Genomic DNA, 18,343 nt, shown 5'->3' on the forward strand with positions numbered 1-18,343 from the left:
AAAGGCACTCAAATCACCTCTCTTCCCCATACTGATGCTCGGTTTGAACTGCAGGAGATTGTCTTGACCATGTCTAAATGCCTAAATGCACTGAGTTGCCGCCATGTGATTGGCTGATTAGAAATTAAGTGTTAACGAGCAGTTGGACAGGTGTACCTAATAAAGTGGCCGGTGAGTGTACACGGGCAGAGCACTTTTTGTGCAGTTTCCGACAATCTTAATAAATGTTCTCCATTGTAGAAGGGTAATGACATCAGACGACTCTCTGCTCAGAGTGTGGGAAGGAGGCAAGCAGTCAATAAATGAAAAGACGGACAACCTCGGAGGTGTTTTGCAGAGCGCATCAGGCTCATTTGAATATTTTAAAAACCTTTATTTATCTTAAATGCAGCCATTCATATTTATACTAAAATCACATTACTAAAAAGAGGCAAGGGGCATTAGGTAGATGTCCTTTAACTAGTAAATGCATAACACAGTACTGCCCAAGCTATTATACTTCAACAACATGTTACTATTGTTTGTCTTCTATTTGCAGCATTTTCCCATTTGCATAGCATATAATCAACATTAAAGCAGACAATGTGAAAAACTTGAGAACAAAAACTTTCTATAGTGGCACTTAAAGGGGTTATGCCACGAAACAATTGACTACAAAAAGCTGTCAAAGAGGTTAAAATATTTCAAAAATCTATTTGTAATGGTTACCTGGAATTAAAGATACCTTTTTATTTGTTATTATGATGCTTGTTCAGCGTCTATTCTGCTCCAGACAGAAGCAGATGTGGGAGGGGACTAGCAAGGCACATGCACTGCACTGACAGTGGCAGTTATTGCACAACTCAGTGCTAAAGAGCGCTCAGCCTTCAGAGTCTCCTTCCACCTGCTGTGCTCAAATAGTCCCTGCATTTACTGATCCAATAGAAGGCTAATAGAAATGTGTCATACGCCCCATGTTAAATGTGCACCAAAAAAAGTTGGTGCAGTCTGTCAAAGAAGTGCAGGGGGCACCAGATTCATGTAGAACGTGTGCCAAAAATCCTGAATCTGGCGCCCCCTGCACACTACACAGGACACTGCACATAGTATACATGTACTATGTATTCTTACAGCATCATGGTCGGTCAGGCTGAATGCATGGCGGAAGTCTAGGTGGGTGCAGGGGAGGCAAACCCCACGTGTATCGTCACTCCAAAGTGACACTTACCCCTGAGGAAGTCACTTCGAAGTGAGGATACGCATGGAGTTTGCCGTCTCTCCATTTTTCTAGACCTCCGACATATTTACACTTTACTGTCCGCCTGACCGACCATGATGCTGTGAGAATACATTGTTTTGCTCTACTTGTATGCACTGATTGTACAAAATTAGGTGCAATAACATGGACCTTTGTTGTTTTTATGACTTTTACTAATAAACTTTTGTATTTTTGTATGTTACTTTGGGGCCGTTAATTGCAACTCTTTCTGTGTATTTTGTAAGGAATTGCAACTAAATCACTAGATAGATAGATATTTATGAGATAGATAGATGGATATGTGATAGATAGATATGAGATGGATGGATGGATAGATATGAGTTAGATAGATAGATATGAGATGGATAGATGGATAGGTAGATGACAGGTGATAGATAGATGACAGGTGATAGATAGATGACAGGAGATAGATAGATAGATAGATAGATAGATAGATAGATAGATAGACGTAGTGAAGAGGCAGCACTCAATGAATTGTAGAAAAGTGGTGAACTTTTATTCCATCACACAGCGACGTTTCGGTGCTAAAACCGCACCTTTCTCAAGCATGCTTGAGAAAGGTGCGGTTTTAGCACCAAAACGTCGCTGTGTGATGGAATAAAAGTTCACCACTTTTCTACAATTCATTGAGTGCTGCCTCTTCACTACGTATATCAAGGACCCATGCCAAGGGATCATCGGCTGTTGCACTAACTACTAATTACTGGCTTGTGCTGCTTTGGACTTTGCATTTTCTAGATAGATAGATAGATAGATAGATAGACAGACAGACAGACAGACAGACAGACAGACAGACAGATAGATAGATAGATGACAGGTGATAGATAATAGGACTTGGATAGATAAATAGGTGACAGCTTCTCACATGTTACTGATCTTTAGCTACTTCCCTGCTAGTCAGGGACAGGGGCTCCTTTGCAGGAGAGCAGGGTAGCATGGAGGGACAGTGCATGGTGGAGAGCACAGGAGATGCATCAGGAGAGGTCATAGCTCAGCCTGTTACTTGTGTTATCTGCAGCCTCCTGTGTGACCTGACTAATGGTGGAGGGAGGAAGGGCTGCTACATTGCTATGATCCATGTTGGGGGAGGACTCCTCTGTGCAGCAGATAGCCATGTCTGGCTGCAGTTACCTTGTATCTGCTGCTGTAGGCTCCTGTGGAGCTGGTAAGCAGTGGCCATCGCAGCACAATCTCTGCCCCTCCTGCTCTCTCACATCCTATTGGCTGCAGTGTGTCAGCTGATCTCTCAGTGTGGAGAGGAGCTGTGAGCCCATGGAGTGATCTGTAGTGCAGAGCAGCTGGGGGAATCCTTGGGGGAATGACTCGGCCAGATCAGCTGTAGCTCAGGACGGGACACAGCTAACAGCAGGGGGCGCCAGCAACCAGGACAAAAGGAGTTATCTCAGTAAGGCTGCAGATTTTGTAATAAGTGTAAATGGTGAAAGCAGGGGTGTACCAATCCTGTCTGCTGCCTGAGGAGAGCCATAGAGAGAAGCCCCCCTCCCCCAACATATATGTAATATATAAGGGAGTGTCAGGACCAGATCCATCATATTGGTTTGGTGTGAAAATAAAGGAATGCAAAATACATACAGTGTACAGCCATGTAGTATAAAATGTACACAGTGTATACACTGTCACTGTATACAGCTCCCCCAGCAATTATTTTAAAACACACATCACATATTACACACACACGGTTTATATATACCTATTTCATGTTATACCTGTATATATACAGTATACACACATTACACCTATATCTACACCCTTTACATGGTATACCTGCATATACACACATGCATAACATGTAAAACCTGCATATACACATACATGGCACCTATATTATATATATAGATATATATATCATGTTACACACCTATTACATGTTATACCACTATATAAACACATATATAACACAGCTATTACATGTCATACCTCTATATACACATACACACATTACACCTATATATACAGCTATCACATGTTATACCTCTATATACACACACATTACACCTATATATACAGCTATCACATGTTATACCTCTATATATACACATACACACATTACACTTATATATACAGCTATCACATGTTATACCTCTATATACACATACACACATTACACCTATATATACAGCTATCACATGTTATAAGTCTATATACACAGACACACACACACATTACACTTATATTTACAGCTATTAATGTCATACCTCTATATACACACACCTGACATGTTGTATACACATATATACATTACAAAACACATATACACAGGGAAGACACACACATATACACATGTCACTTACCTGATATCCAGCAGGAGGTCCAGGTCAGACAGGGGATACATCAGGAAGGAGGATGGAGCTGTCTCCTCTGTGCAGGAGGCCCGGGCTGGTGGGCGGGGCTTCTCCTGTCAGCTCTGCACGGGCCTGAACTTCAGGGAGACCAGCCACACTTTTGAATGTGTGCAAGTACTATTGTAAGTAGTAGAGGAGCAGCATAGCAGCCTGCAAAATGCCGCCCCCTCCTCCACCAGGAGGCGTGCCGCCCTGAGGCGAAAGTACTTGTCACAATGCATTGGACCCAATTACAGCCATTTGCTATGGTGACACAACCCCTTTAACTGTTTTATCTAACCGTTTCTTGTGTGCTCTCACTGAGATCCTTTTACACCAAAAAGGAAAAGTAGAGAATGAGTATGAACTACAAAAGTGTGTGGGCACTTCCAAGAAATGGCCTCGGCTTTGTTTGCAGTTAGACCAAAGTTATTTTTATTATTTGCATATATGTTTAAAAAGGTAAAAATAGTGATATTCTAGCGCATGAAAACCATCAAGGATACCAATGGTAGGTTTAGACCCAGGATTGACCTGGAGATGATCTCAGATTACAGTTAAATGATACTTTTACATTAAGATTACATGCATCGGTATATACAGAGTTTAAAATATGAACAAATTAAGGTTAAAAATTAATAAAATAGAATAAAAAATAAAAATTAAATGTCTGTGTGAACAATGTTCATGTGAGAAGTGTCCAGAAGGTTTTTCTTGCTGACAGAAAATAGGGCCCTATATTTGCAGCATAAGATTACATCACAGTTGGTTGCATGCTGTATTGAACCCTCCCTGTGTGTAGATATTGCCGTGTTAACACTTTCATCCGGTATCAAGCCGTGTGGTCGGCTTCAATGTTTCCGGCGTTTAGTGGGTTTTGAACAACTGCGTTCCGGAAAACGCCGTCGGACAGCCTGACGTCTCACTGGGGGATTTCTTTTCCATACGGCCCAAATTGGACAATCTTGCTCCACAATGAATGTACCACACAGGTGGTATTTTCCTTTTGTTTATCTTTGGTTTACTACACAGAAAGTTGGTGAGTGTGTTTCTTTTGTGAATAGGGTTCAGTGGTTCAAATGTTGCAACTCTTTGCCAGACACGTTTCGAAGCAAGAATCTTCTTCCTCAGTGGCTTAAGCCACGTTCTTTTATGTGCAAACTGCTTGAACAGGTATTTAAATGTCCGCGCCACATTTGTGTTGAATGCAGCCGTTTTGAGGCACGGCTGCTCTATGCTTCACATGACATAAATTTCTGCATTAAAAGAGGCGTTCCAATGCTTAGTCGGACCGTGCACCAGATTTAACATGCAAAACACTGAAATGGAGCACCGTAACTCAACACCATACAGAGCCGGCGTGAACCATCCAGGTCATGCACAGTTCAAAACACGCGTGTAGATGCAGACAGAGCATAACACGAGGGCAGCTGTTATTACAGATGCTACACAAGTGTGAGTAAAACCACAATGGAAAATTTATTAATTTCTTCCCCACAAGCATGAAACACCAAACCATGTGAATATTGATAACTCTCATAGTCTTGTGGCAACACTAAATTGAACACAATTTATATACTTACGTGAAATATTAAGAATAGAGATGAGCGAGTATACTCGTCCGAGCTTGATGCTCGTTCGAGTATTAAGGTACTCGAGACGGCTCGTTGCTCGGACGAGTATTTCCCCTGCTCGAGATCGAGCATTTAATTAAAAAAACACAGTGAAGAACAATGAAGAATAGAATAAAAACAGTGAACACAGTGAACACAGGATCATTTAAGAGAAAAACACAGTGCAGAACACAGTGAAGAATAGATTACAGATGTTCGGCACATCTGCTTACTTGTCGGGAGATACGCGCGGAACGGTGCGAACAAAATAGTATGTGAAGAACAATATATATGTGTGATGAACACGGTGAGCAGCACAGAGACATGGGGCAGCGGCAGCACGGAGACATCAGGGAGCGGCACGGAGACATCGGGGCACGGAGACATCAAGGGGCACGGAGACATCGGGGCACGGAGACATCGAGGGGCACGGAGACATCGAGGGGCACGGAGACATCGAGGGGCACGGAGACATCGAGGGGCACGGAGACATCGAGGGGCACGGGGAGACATCGAGGGGCACGGAGACATCGAGGGGCACGGAGACATCGAGGGGCACGGAGACATCGAGGGGCACGGAGACATCGAGGGGCACGGAGACATCGGGGCACGGAGACATCGAGGGGCGACATCGAGGGGCACGGAGACATCGAGGGGCACGGAGACATCGAGGGGCACGGAGACATCGAGGGGCACGGGGAGACATCGAGGGGCACGGAGACATCGAGGGGCACGGAGACATCGAGGGGCACGGAGACATCGAGGGGCACGGAGACATCGAGGGGCACGGGGAGACATCGAGGGGCACGGAGACATCGGGGCACGGAGACATCGAGGGGCACGGAGACATCGAGGGGCACGGAGACATCGAGGGGCACGGAGACATCGAGGGGCACGGAGACATCGAGGGGCACGGAGACATCGAGGGGCACGGAGACATCGGGGCACGGAGACATCGAGGGGCACGGAGACATCGAGGGGCACGGAGACATCGAGGGGCACGGAGACATCGAGGGGCACGGAGACATCGAGGGGCACGGGGAGACATCGAGGGGCACGGAGACATCGAGGGGCACGGAGACATCGAGGGGCACGGAGACATCGAGGGGCACGGAGACATCGAGGGGCACGGAGACATCGAGGGGCACGGAGACATCGAGGGGCACGGAGACATCGAGGGGCACGGGGAGACATCGAGGGGCACGGGGAGACATCGAGGGGCACGGAGACATCGAGGGGCACGGAGACATCGAGGGGCACGGGGAGACATCGAGGGGCACGGGGAGACATCGAGGGGCACGGGGAGACATCGAGGGGCACGGGGAGACATCGAGGGGCACGGGGAGACATCGAGGGGCACGGAGACATCGAGGGGCACGGAGACATCGAGGGGCACGGAGACATCGAGGGGCACGGAGACATCGAGGGGCACGGGGAGACATCGAGGGGCACGGGGAGACATCGAGGGGCACGGGGAGACATCGAGGGGCACGGAGACATCGAGGGGCACGGAGACATCGAGGGGCACGGAGACATCGAGGGGCACGGAGACATCGAGGGGCACGGAGACATCGAGGGGCACGGAGACATCGAGGGGCACGGGGAGACATCGAGGGGCACGGAGACATCGAGGGGCACGGGGAGACATCGAGGGGCACGGAGACATCGGGGAGACTTCAGTGGAAGAAGAGCAGCGGATCCCGGGACAGCGTATCTCCCGACAAGTAAGCAGATGTGCAGAACATCTGCAATCTATTCTTCACTGTGTTTTTCACTTAAATGATCCTGTGTTCACTGTTTTTATTCTATTCTTCACTGTTCTTCACATCTGTTAACTTGTCGGGAGATAATATACGCGCGGAACAGTGAAGAATAGATTGCAGATGTTTGCATACATCTGATCACTTATCAGAAGACATTCTTTTTCAATTAATTAACACATTTTATTCCCGAACCATGGTCCCTTTGAAAAATGCTCGAGTCTCCCATTGACTTCAATGGGGCTCGTTATTCGAGACGAGCACTCGAGCATCTGGAAAAGTTCGTCTCGAATAACGAGCACTCGAGCATTTTAGTGCTCGCTCATCTCTAATTAAGAACCAACTCAAAAACTACATATAATAATAGTATCTCTCTTGAAAGAACAGATAAATCGCAGAAATGCAGATATGAACTACCACATATAAGAGATAGGCCAATGCAGGTGGAAAAAGGGTTCATTATTTGGCTGATGGACTACTTAACAGCTTGTCCACAGGGGGTACGTAAGGGAAGTTCAAGGTTTAATGAGGTGGTGTGCAATATCGGAGCCCCTCAGTCGACATTGCTGGCACCTTTATTATTTCTTCTTATTTACACCTCAGTTTTCAGAAAAAAATAACCTGGATGCTTCCTACAAATATAATGATCCTGTGTTAGTGGGGTGTATTAAGGAGGGTAAAGATACAGTTTACAGAGAAGCAGTTGAGGAAATGAAAAGTTGGTGTGTTCGAAATGGTCTCCTCTTGAATGTGAGTAGCACCAAGGAATTAGTGACTAACCTTTCAAGGCAATCTGTGGGTCTGGTGAAGATTGCGATCTTTAAATGTATGTAAGGTGATATTTCCTTTCTTTTACCACACAGTTGTCACAAGTGGACTTTTTTTTTACAGCTGCTGGGGAAGGGCTGGGGCTGCTGAGGGGGGCATTGTAGCTATCAGGGGTGGCACCATGGCTTCAGGTTAGGGTCATGGTGACTCTGCATATGTAAATGATAGTCTACCCAGGGGACATATCTTCCTACCAAGCATTGTTTTACATTTGCTATAAATAAAATGCAAACCATATAAAAATGTTTTTAATATGTCTCTGCCCATTCCTCTGCCCTAATATGTCTCTGCCCATTCTACAAATCCTTCTGTAATTTTATACTATCCTCCTCGGTAATAATTACTTCACAGAGCTTAGTATCATATGTAAATATTGAAACTTGACTGTGTAAACCCTCTGTAAGGTCATTAACAAAAACATTAAAAAGAAGGGGGCCCAATAAGGACCCCTGTGGCACCCCAGTGGTAAAGTCAACCCAATCTGCAAATGAGCCATTAATGATGACCCTCTGTTTTCTATCGCCAAGCCAATTACTTACCCAAATACACAGATTTTCCATTAGTTTCAGCAGTCTTATTTTATGTACCAACCATTTAGCACTTCATCAAATTCCCTGCAAAAGTCCTGATAGACAACATCCACAGCTACCCCCAGTTTCAGACCAGAACTTAACTACTTGTAGAAGTCAATCATATTAGGCTGATAGGACTGGTCCCTCATAAACCCATGCTGATACTGGATTATAAGGTTATGTATAGTGAAATACTCCAGTATAACATCTCCTACAAATCCCTCAAATATTTTCCTCACAACCAAGGTTGTCTGATTTTAACTCATCAAATCCCCATAAACTGCTATACTGTAGAATGGCAGTATATGGTAGGATCAATCAGACAGCCTAGGATTAAAGTACCCGAAGTAGTCTGAAAAATAGTAAAAAAAAGTAAAAAAAAAAAATATTCGATTAAAAAAGCCTAAAAATCAACCCCCTTTTCCTAGAAATTATATAAATATATACAGTTAAAATCATAAGCATGTTAGGTATTGCCGCGTACCAAAATGTCCGATCTATCTTTTTTCCTGGTGTTTAACCTCATAAAGGAAAAAAGTGCTCCCCTGGTTGCTCGGGGAAAATCCGCAAAATAAAGGATTCTTTATATAGTTATAGCAAATCACGACCACCACAGCGCCCACCACATTATGGATTAATTATGACTAAACTTCTCTAAGGAAATATTCAAATTGTGTACATTTTGTACAAACACTGAAAAATCCTCCAGCATTTGAGTCCCAGTTGATAATGTCTGATTTGTAGATAATGCCATAAGTAAAACTGTCCTATCCAAAATATAACCAAAATATAACACCAGCAATTGCCATACTCAGGCTGTACATAATGAATTTATGGGGGTGTGGGGGCTGTATATAATGAATCCATAGGGGGTGAGGGGGGATTTATATAAAATAACCATGAGGGGGATGTTTGGTATGATAAAAAAGGGAATATTTTAGGTAACAGGAGACTGTTTTAGTTTCAGAATTTTTAATGCGGACATGTGAGTTCACTGCAAAGGGGCCTACTGAGACTCCGTCGCCCAGGGGCCTACTGAAATCTGGAGCCGAACCTGGTAATGAAGATTGACTTATTAAGAGCTTGCACAAGATGGGTTTTCTGAATTGTTCCTGCTTATGTTTCTTTCCTGAGTAAGTCTAATACTTAATATGAATGTGATAAATGGTCATGTGCATTTTTTGGGAAGCAAGCAAAGACTGTGACTTTTTATGTCTGATATGAATACATTTCTTTAATATCTATTGGATGTCCTCTATTTTTAATCGTCCACCACAAATTAGATACATGTTTATGGCTACTGAAAACTACAACTTTGTGATAGATACTATCTCATACTAAAATGGTCTCCATTTAAAAGAGCAGTAGGCAGTTAGATGTATTATATATTCCTTAAATTATTTCTATCCATTAAATAGATTAAAGAGAGACTACCATTCCTATGGCAAATTGACACTGAGCCCCTAGTGCTATTAGATGCTTGTACTTATAATGTTCATATACCATAAAATCTAAGAAAACAATATAATAAAAAAAAACATTTATGTTACTGTATGTATCAAAAAGCAGGATTTATCCTGTTATTTGGTCATTTCCTTTCTATGATTTATTTGGGGTATTTGCAAGGCAACAAATAGATGATCACTGCAGAGTCAGGTAGCAGCCCTGAAGATCTTTGTAACCCTATTTTTGTGCTTACAAAGGTGGGAGCAAAAATAAGGCTGCCTGCACACAAACGCACTCAACCATGGAAATGGACAAATGTGCTGGTTCTGATCCAATAGACTGAGCACAAGTACAGCCGCCCCTATAACAACCATCCCAGTGCTGATGCTACTGTTCGACCAGCCGACATGGAGTCCTTATATCATATATTACTATGATGTAAGGATGCACTGTATTTGGTCCCTGGGATATGACCAGCACATAGGCCTGTTTCCACAGACCAAGCATGTTCGTGTGTAGGAGACCTGACACAGATTTAGACATCTTAAAATTGTCATAATGCTTATATGTCTCTTTACAGAAAGAGATATAAATAAAATATGTAAAAAAAGGAATATTAATGAATACATAAAAACAATAGTTCATACATTAAAACAAATAAATAATTATATAAGCTGTTGTGGAATCCTACAATTTTGCATCTATCTGCTTTCGGTTTTGTTTTTTGACATTCACTGTGCTCTCTAATGAACACATATCCTGTATATTTCTTATATAAACTGTAATAGTTTTGTCTAAATTCCTTCAAAAGAAGGATGTTGGTAAGTTTACAACCTTTTCATCACTCTTTATTTAGATTTTTGAGAACGGCAAAATAGCAAAAAAGTAGCTAACTGGACAATTTTCCATTATGGTATTTACCACACTGAATAATTTTTTTATATTTTGATAATTTAAGCAGTTTGGGACACAGGGATATCTAACATGTTTTTAACAGACAGGTGTCTTCATAACTGTATATTATGTACTGCAGTGTTTTTAGTTTTGTGTTACTTATTTCCACTGGTAGTTTCTGGTTCCTTGTCCAGGGTCTTCCTATTATATGTAATAGGATCATCCTTGAAAATTGTTTTCATCAAGGGTAACATTAAGAAGTACCTGAAAAAAAATTAGTCATCACCAAGTTGCTTGCACTAATGAATGCTACTAATGCTCCAAAAAAGTCCAAAACCAGTGGAAAAATAAAAGAATTAAAACACACTGACAATGGATACCTTCATAAATGGAACATAATGAATAACATAAAATTTACATTGATGTCAATCAGATTTTTAATTGATGCATTGAAGCTCCTTTAAACCTTCATTCTTTACTTTTTTAACGGAGGTAAGGAACAGAGGTAAGTAACGGTAGTGGGAAATGAGCCTTAAGCTGAAAAAATACATGAATTAGAAATTAGTGAATCGAATTGGAAATTAATTAAAAGTTCAGCAAATCTTCAATTCGTTAGACAGGCTACCTGGCGATTTGTGGTAACAAAGTTTTTCTGAAACTGTCTCAGCATTACAATTAAGCTCCAATTACGACTCTGAAAGTGTGCATGTAGGAATGCTCGGACCTTACACCCATAATGTGGTGGTGCACCATCTTTCTGGAAAAACTCAGCATTCCTACATGAACAGTTTCCTGGAAAGTGGATTGGTCATCATGGGCCAGTTGAATGGCCACCACGGTCTCCAGATCTGACCCCTTTAGACTTTTATCTTTGGGGTCATCTGGAGGCAATTGTCTATGCTGTGATGATATGAGATGTGCAGCATCTGAAACAACAGATACTGGAAGCCAGTGCTAGCATTTTTTCTGTGGTGTTGCTATCAGTGTGTCAAGAGTGGTTCAAGAGGGTTGCATTAACAGTCCAACATAATAGGCAGCACTTTGCACATATTTTCTAAGTGGTCATAAACTTGTAAATAACTCATGAAACAATAAAGTTACATTAAAACCAAGCACACCATTAGTTTTTTGTGTGAAATTCCCAATAAGTTACATGACCCTCTTCCCATTGGGAAAAATAAAGCAGGATTCAAAATACCCAACTTCAAAGTGGCTGCCATGGTCAACACCCATCTTGAAATGTAACCCCCTCCCATATACTAATGTGCCGCAAACAGGAAGTTGATATCACCGACCATTCCTATTTCAATGAGGTGTATCCATACAAATGGCCCACCTTGTATATATCAATAAATCACTGCTCATGTAACAAATGATGTATACATTTCTATATATTGTTCTCCACCTCTTCGCAGGTGATTGTCATATTTGCTACCTACTGTTATAGTATATTTTGAAAATCAAATGTTATGGCAGATGGATGTATAGATAGGCAGATAGGAATTGTTATTGAGCATGCATTATTTTAATTTAATTATGAAAAGGCTAAAATAGAGATGGTACAAGTCCTTTTTTTTATTATTCATTTATGACATTTTTCCTACCATGCAGTATGGAAATAGAAAAGTGAGAGCGTCATCGTCTGATGTAGTATTCAGAAGAACTTTCCTGGTTGATGCAGTTAGATTGCGATAATGAGTTTTGCTGGATAATTGATCTCACTGGAGATGGGTTATGTTTCTCATTCAGAAGGTGATCAATTTTTTATTTAGCACAGAGCGGTGAAGTTATTTAGTTCCAGGGCAACAAACTGATTTCAACTTGAATAGCGTTAAATTGCCATGAAAGAATCAGACACTACCATTTATTATGATTTCCAAGAGAGGAGATGTATTTGTCATTTGAATTTAATTAGTGATATGTTGTATGCAAGGAACATATTTAAATGTCTTTTCAATTCAGTAGGTGGCAAACTATGTTTAAAAGATTCAATATGAGGGACAGCAGAGAGATTCAAGAAGGGCCTAGATGCCTTTTTACATGTAAATAACATTGACAGTTATGTTATATAGAATTGTTTCCCCCCAATTATCTTCCTTTTCCTAAGTTGGACTTGATGGACATGTGTCTTTTTTTCAACCGTATGAACTCTGTAACTATATATAAGGGGGGTTGCTGGTAAATAATGATGGTACATCTTTGCTGGGGAATGGCTGGATATACTTTTAAAGTAATACAGCATCTCCAGTAAGGGAGCCTGGTTATGATGATGATAATAATAATAATAATTAGTTTACATTCATAGATAGCACATGTCCTAAAACAATGTTTGTGTGCATAGGTCTTAGGTTGTGTCCCCACTTAAGTGTCTCTTTTAGATTTATTGCCCCTTCCCTTGTTACTTCCATTTTATCCAATGTTTAATCCCTCCAGTTTCAGTAAGCACCTCAAAATTGTCATACCATAGCCGTTTTAGACAAAGTGGGGCCCTGGGCAAAACTAAAAGTGGGGCCCCAAAATAAAACAATTTTATGAACAGTCACATTCAGTAAGAGGCTCATTTAGCCCTGCACAATAATAACACTTTGTAGTTACACACAGTAGTAGGGTAAGAATATGTTACTGTAGGAGAATTTTACAGGACAGACAGATGATTGTATAGATTTCTAGATGCAGAACTATAAAATAGTTTATATACAGTATACCGTAGATAGATGATATAAGATAGATATGAGAGATAAATACAGTAGAAGACAGTAGAAGATTGATAGATGAATAGATAATCGATAGGAGATATATAGATGAATAGATAGACAGAATAGAGATGAAAGATATATAGACAGGACAACCAAGGGGTATAAACCCTTTCACTGTCAAGCATTTCTGGAAATTTTGTTGCGTTGTTGGCCAGGTACATTTTTACAATTTGTATGTTTACAAAAACAGGAATTTCAGCAAAAAGAATTATTGTGAACCTCAACAACCCATATATTTTCTGAAAGCAGACACTTGTGACAAACACAAATTATGAAAGAAAATGTATATTGAAAATGCCATGAAAACATACATTTTTACATAAACCTTACATCAAAGCGGAGGTTTACGCACAAATAGGGATTTAAAAATAATAACACAAAGTGAGCACATTTATATATACCACAATACATAACATTAAGAATTTATAGATTCTTAGATTGTTCGGGATAGGAGAAGGTTAAAAACATGAACATTAGTTGATATTATCCCTTATCAAAATTTAGTAACATATAAAGTCAATATATACACTGTGTGGCGCAGGCAACTTCTGTGTGCAGTATTGTACAAATTCTCCTTGTAGCTGCCGGCTAAGAATCTAGAGGGGGGAGGGGATACACTTCAGAGGGCTATATCTCTGGAATTATCTCTAGAATTATTTGGAAGAAGAGATTCTGCTCTTTCAAGGGGCCCTGTGCAAATGCCAGTCATAAAGTATATCATATCCTAGCAATATTACAATGCTAATAGTTTCCATTATCAACTTCTGTTATACAAGATAATAACAGAAACTAAATACAGATAGTGAAGAGAATATCTACTACATGATATATACAGAAATGCTACAGAAATAAACACATCCATATCATAGAAATGCAAAGGAAAAAAAAATAAAAAGTAGGAATGCACAAATAGTGCAGTATTTTCAGGCTGTTGAGGTATTTCTTACAGTGATAGTTATATGCTCACCTTTTGGGGTTGTGTATTAGTCACAACCAACCACTTCAGCTTTTATGAAGATCCACAGGGCAGCCCTTGGTAATCTCACCGTCCTGAAGTTCAGTGGGTCAAGTAAATCCAGTGGTTATGAGCATATAGCTCGTTCAGAAAAAAAAAAAAGCTGTACTCTCACAACCACTGGACGCATCCATATCATCAAACACATTCATTAATATATCCAAATAAACATAAACACATATACATATGCACATATACATGCAGCCATCTGCACACGCACATGCACACAAAGACACATGCACAAGAACGTGCGCCCACAGACACATTAATGCACAGACAGTTTGACACATATACAAATATGCATGTACAAATTTACATGCACATATACATGCAGCCATATGCACAGAAATATATATAAAAAAACACATAGAGAAACATGAACACACAAGCATGCAAAGACACACAAACTCACAGACATAATCACTCACATATAATGCGTATAATTATATACAAATTTACATGCGCACATATACATACATGCAGTCAAATTCATGCACATATATTGTAACTCACACATATATGCAGCCATATACACAAATATACATGCCAGACACATACAGGTACATGTATGCACAGACACATGCATGCACACGAACATTCAGACACATACATGCACTTTATGTTCATTTATTTACACACCCATACATATATTTCTCATACATTCTACATTTAGCAGCAGTGATATCTATTAGGCATGCAGTGGTTTCAGAAGGGCAATAGGTGTTATGCCTTTCCAGCTCATCCCTGGAGCTAAGCCAGCATTAGAATCATCAGATTGTAAGCTTTAAAGTCTGAAACTGCTATAAATGTGACCGCACCATTTAAAGTGCTTAATCCAGATTTTTCCCCCATGAGTGGGGGTCAGCAATCACTCTCTTGGCAACCCTGGTGTTCGATCACGGGCCCTATAGCTGTCCTCTGTCCTCTATAGCATTTTTATCTTCTCTTACAAAAAATGCTATAACAAGTGATATATCTACTCCAAAATGTTACTGGCAAAGAGACAATTTTGTCCCACAAAATAAAGCACTCACAAAAATAATTAATCTCCATAGAATTGCATCGAAATTCGTTGCACTAAACTTGCTGTATGGTTTTTACATTATAATAAAGAGGACCTGTTTTGAAATATTTCCTGTGACTCAAGTTGTGGCATTCTAATATTTATTCTACATTTATTATCCCCTGGCTTCGGATTAAGTGTGTGGACTGGATAGAACACCAACATCTTTTTTAAAAAAAATTAAAAGTGTTAAACTTCTTGTAAAATTAGTAAAACATAAACATAAATATATAGTGTTAAAAATCAAATCTAGAATTGTTGTTTTCTGTATTCCTGCCCAAGCATGCTAATAAATTTTCATCAATAAAGAATAACCAACCCAGGGACTAAGAAAAGGGCACTAAGTTCCGGGCCCCTCTTCCTTAGCACTGAAACCCAATAATCAATTGTACTTGTGTCTAGTATAACATTTTTGGTGGTCAGAGGAACAAAACAGAAATTGGGTCATTTATTAATTTTTTTTTCAAACCAATAGAAAAATGGCCTTTTTCAATATTAATATTTTAAATTCTGACAATTTTTTTGAAGTAATACATGTTTTATGCATATTTCAAATTTGAGAATTGACCCACAATTGTTACATTGTAGGAAATGCAAGTAAATCTGCATTGCTGCAGATTTAAATAAAGAAACGGATATTTCCAGCACATATTAATTCACAAGTAAAAAAATGCTGCAATCTTGCATTCAAAAATAATTTCTATTATTTGCATTCTGGCCTGCAGATCAGTCACATCCACAAATAAGTTAGTGCTAGGTGTTTATGACAAAAATAATGGAATAATTTAAGGAAATCAACAGCATAGGCGTATTACTTGGATAAGACTTGTAACAGACTGACAGTACCTGCTATACTCTACAACCAGAATGGCTTGATATGAAGAAGGGCTCATTAGCATATTGACTAGGTTGACTGCATACCAACTGCTGATTAGCATGCCAAAGGACCTGATTAACTATTAGACAACATGATTGGAATTTAAATACCCACCAAGTCTTGAGCAAACAGAGCATGGTATATCAGCTTATAGCTACATGAAAGTCTGCATCTTATTCATATGCACAATATTCCGTAGGTTTATATAATCTATGCTTTTTCTTAGTATAATTTTTTTTTATTGAATGGACATTTATTCATTTACTTCACAATGTCCTGAATTGTTTAATAACCTCCTCATAAATATATACATATACCGGTATTACATAACTTGTAAGAGTCATAAATTACTTTCCATGGCTCCTGTCACTCTCGATTAACAAATCTGGCCCTGTAGATTTTACAGAGAAACAAGATTGAAAAAAGATGGAGCTTCTCTCTCCCATAGGAGTTGGCCCATTGCCCCTTCACTCATCAAAACTGCCACTAGCATTCACTTCTTCTCGTACAGTTTCTACACAGATGTTGATCACGTAAAGCAGACAATGTACTGCAATGAATAGAACTGAATTTTTTACAGTTTTACTGATTATTTGCATACTGCAATCAGTATCTTCACCTTTAACGTATAAATTATAATACATAAATACTTAGACAATTAAAATACAAAACTGATATTCAGAATCATAGAGATCTGCAAGATTGTCACAACTGCAAAAAGTGAGATATTACTAACAACAAGGCCCTTTTTTGTTTCTGCATTTCCATTTTTCACTTACAACCTTCAAAAATGTATAACTTTCTTTTTTTCCATGTAAAGATCTGTGTGAGGGCTTGTTTTCAGAGTAACAAATTTCATTTCATAATAACATTATTTAACCCCTTAATGACCGCCGTATCGGCTTTTTACGGCGGTCATTAAGGGTACTTCTTCTGACGTGTACGCCTTTCTACGGCGGCGCGTCAGAAGAAGATTTCGGGACACTGGGTCTCGCCGGTGTCGGGCTGTGATATCACAGCCCAGACCCGGCACTAACACCCGGGATCGGAAAAACTCCGATTCCGGGTGTTTAACCCCTTACATGCCGCGGTCAAGCATGACCGCGGCGTGCAATTTTTTCCCCCGTGGATCGGACCCCCCCGGTGTGCTTACCGGGGGATCCGATACCTCCTGCCGCTGCCCCGGGTCCCGACGAGTGACCCGAGGATGCAGGCTTCTCTCCCCGCCGGGTTCTGCCTTCCTGGCAGGACCCGGCTGTAAGTAACTGAGCATACGCGGCATGCTCAGTTACTTACACTATACACTGCAATACAAGTGTATTGCAGTGTAAAGGCTTGAATAAGCGATTGGATGATCGCTTATTCAAGCCAAAAAGTAGAAAATGTAAAAAAGTTAAAAAAAAAAAATCTTTTTATAATATAATTAAATAAATAAATAAAATAAAAGTCCCATAATCTCCCCAGTAACACATAAATTGCAAATAAAGTAAGTGAAACACAAAAACACGTACATATTTGGTATCACCGCGTCCGTATTAATCTGTACAATAAATCTGAATCAATATTGAACCCGCTCGGTGAACGACGTAAAAAAAAACTCGAAAAACTTCCCATAATATACAATTTTTCATCAAACACCATCACAAAAAATGTTCTAAAAAGTGATCAAAAAAAGTTACGTTCCCTAATATGATACGACTGAAAAGAACAACTGTTTTTGCAAAAAATAAGGCCTCAACCAGATCTGACAACAGAAAAATACAGAAGTTATGGCCCTGAAAAGTTGACAATAGTAAAAACAACGCGATTTTCTCCAATATTGGTTTTGCTCAGGAAAATTGAGCAAAAATAAGAAAAACTATATAAATGACATAACATGACATGTTGCAAATGACATAATTTCAAATTGGCTAAAATTT

The sequence above is a fragment of the Engystomops pustulosus genome, chromosome 6, assembly GCF_040894005.1.
Source record: "Engystomops pustulosus chromosome 6, aEngPut4.maternal, whole genome shotgun sequence".
Lineage (NCBI taxonomy): Eukaryota > Metazoa > Chordata > Amphibia > Anura > Leptodactylidae > Engystomops > Engystomops pustulosus.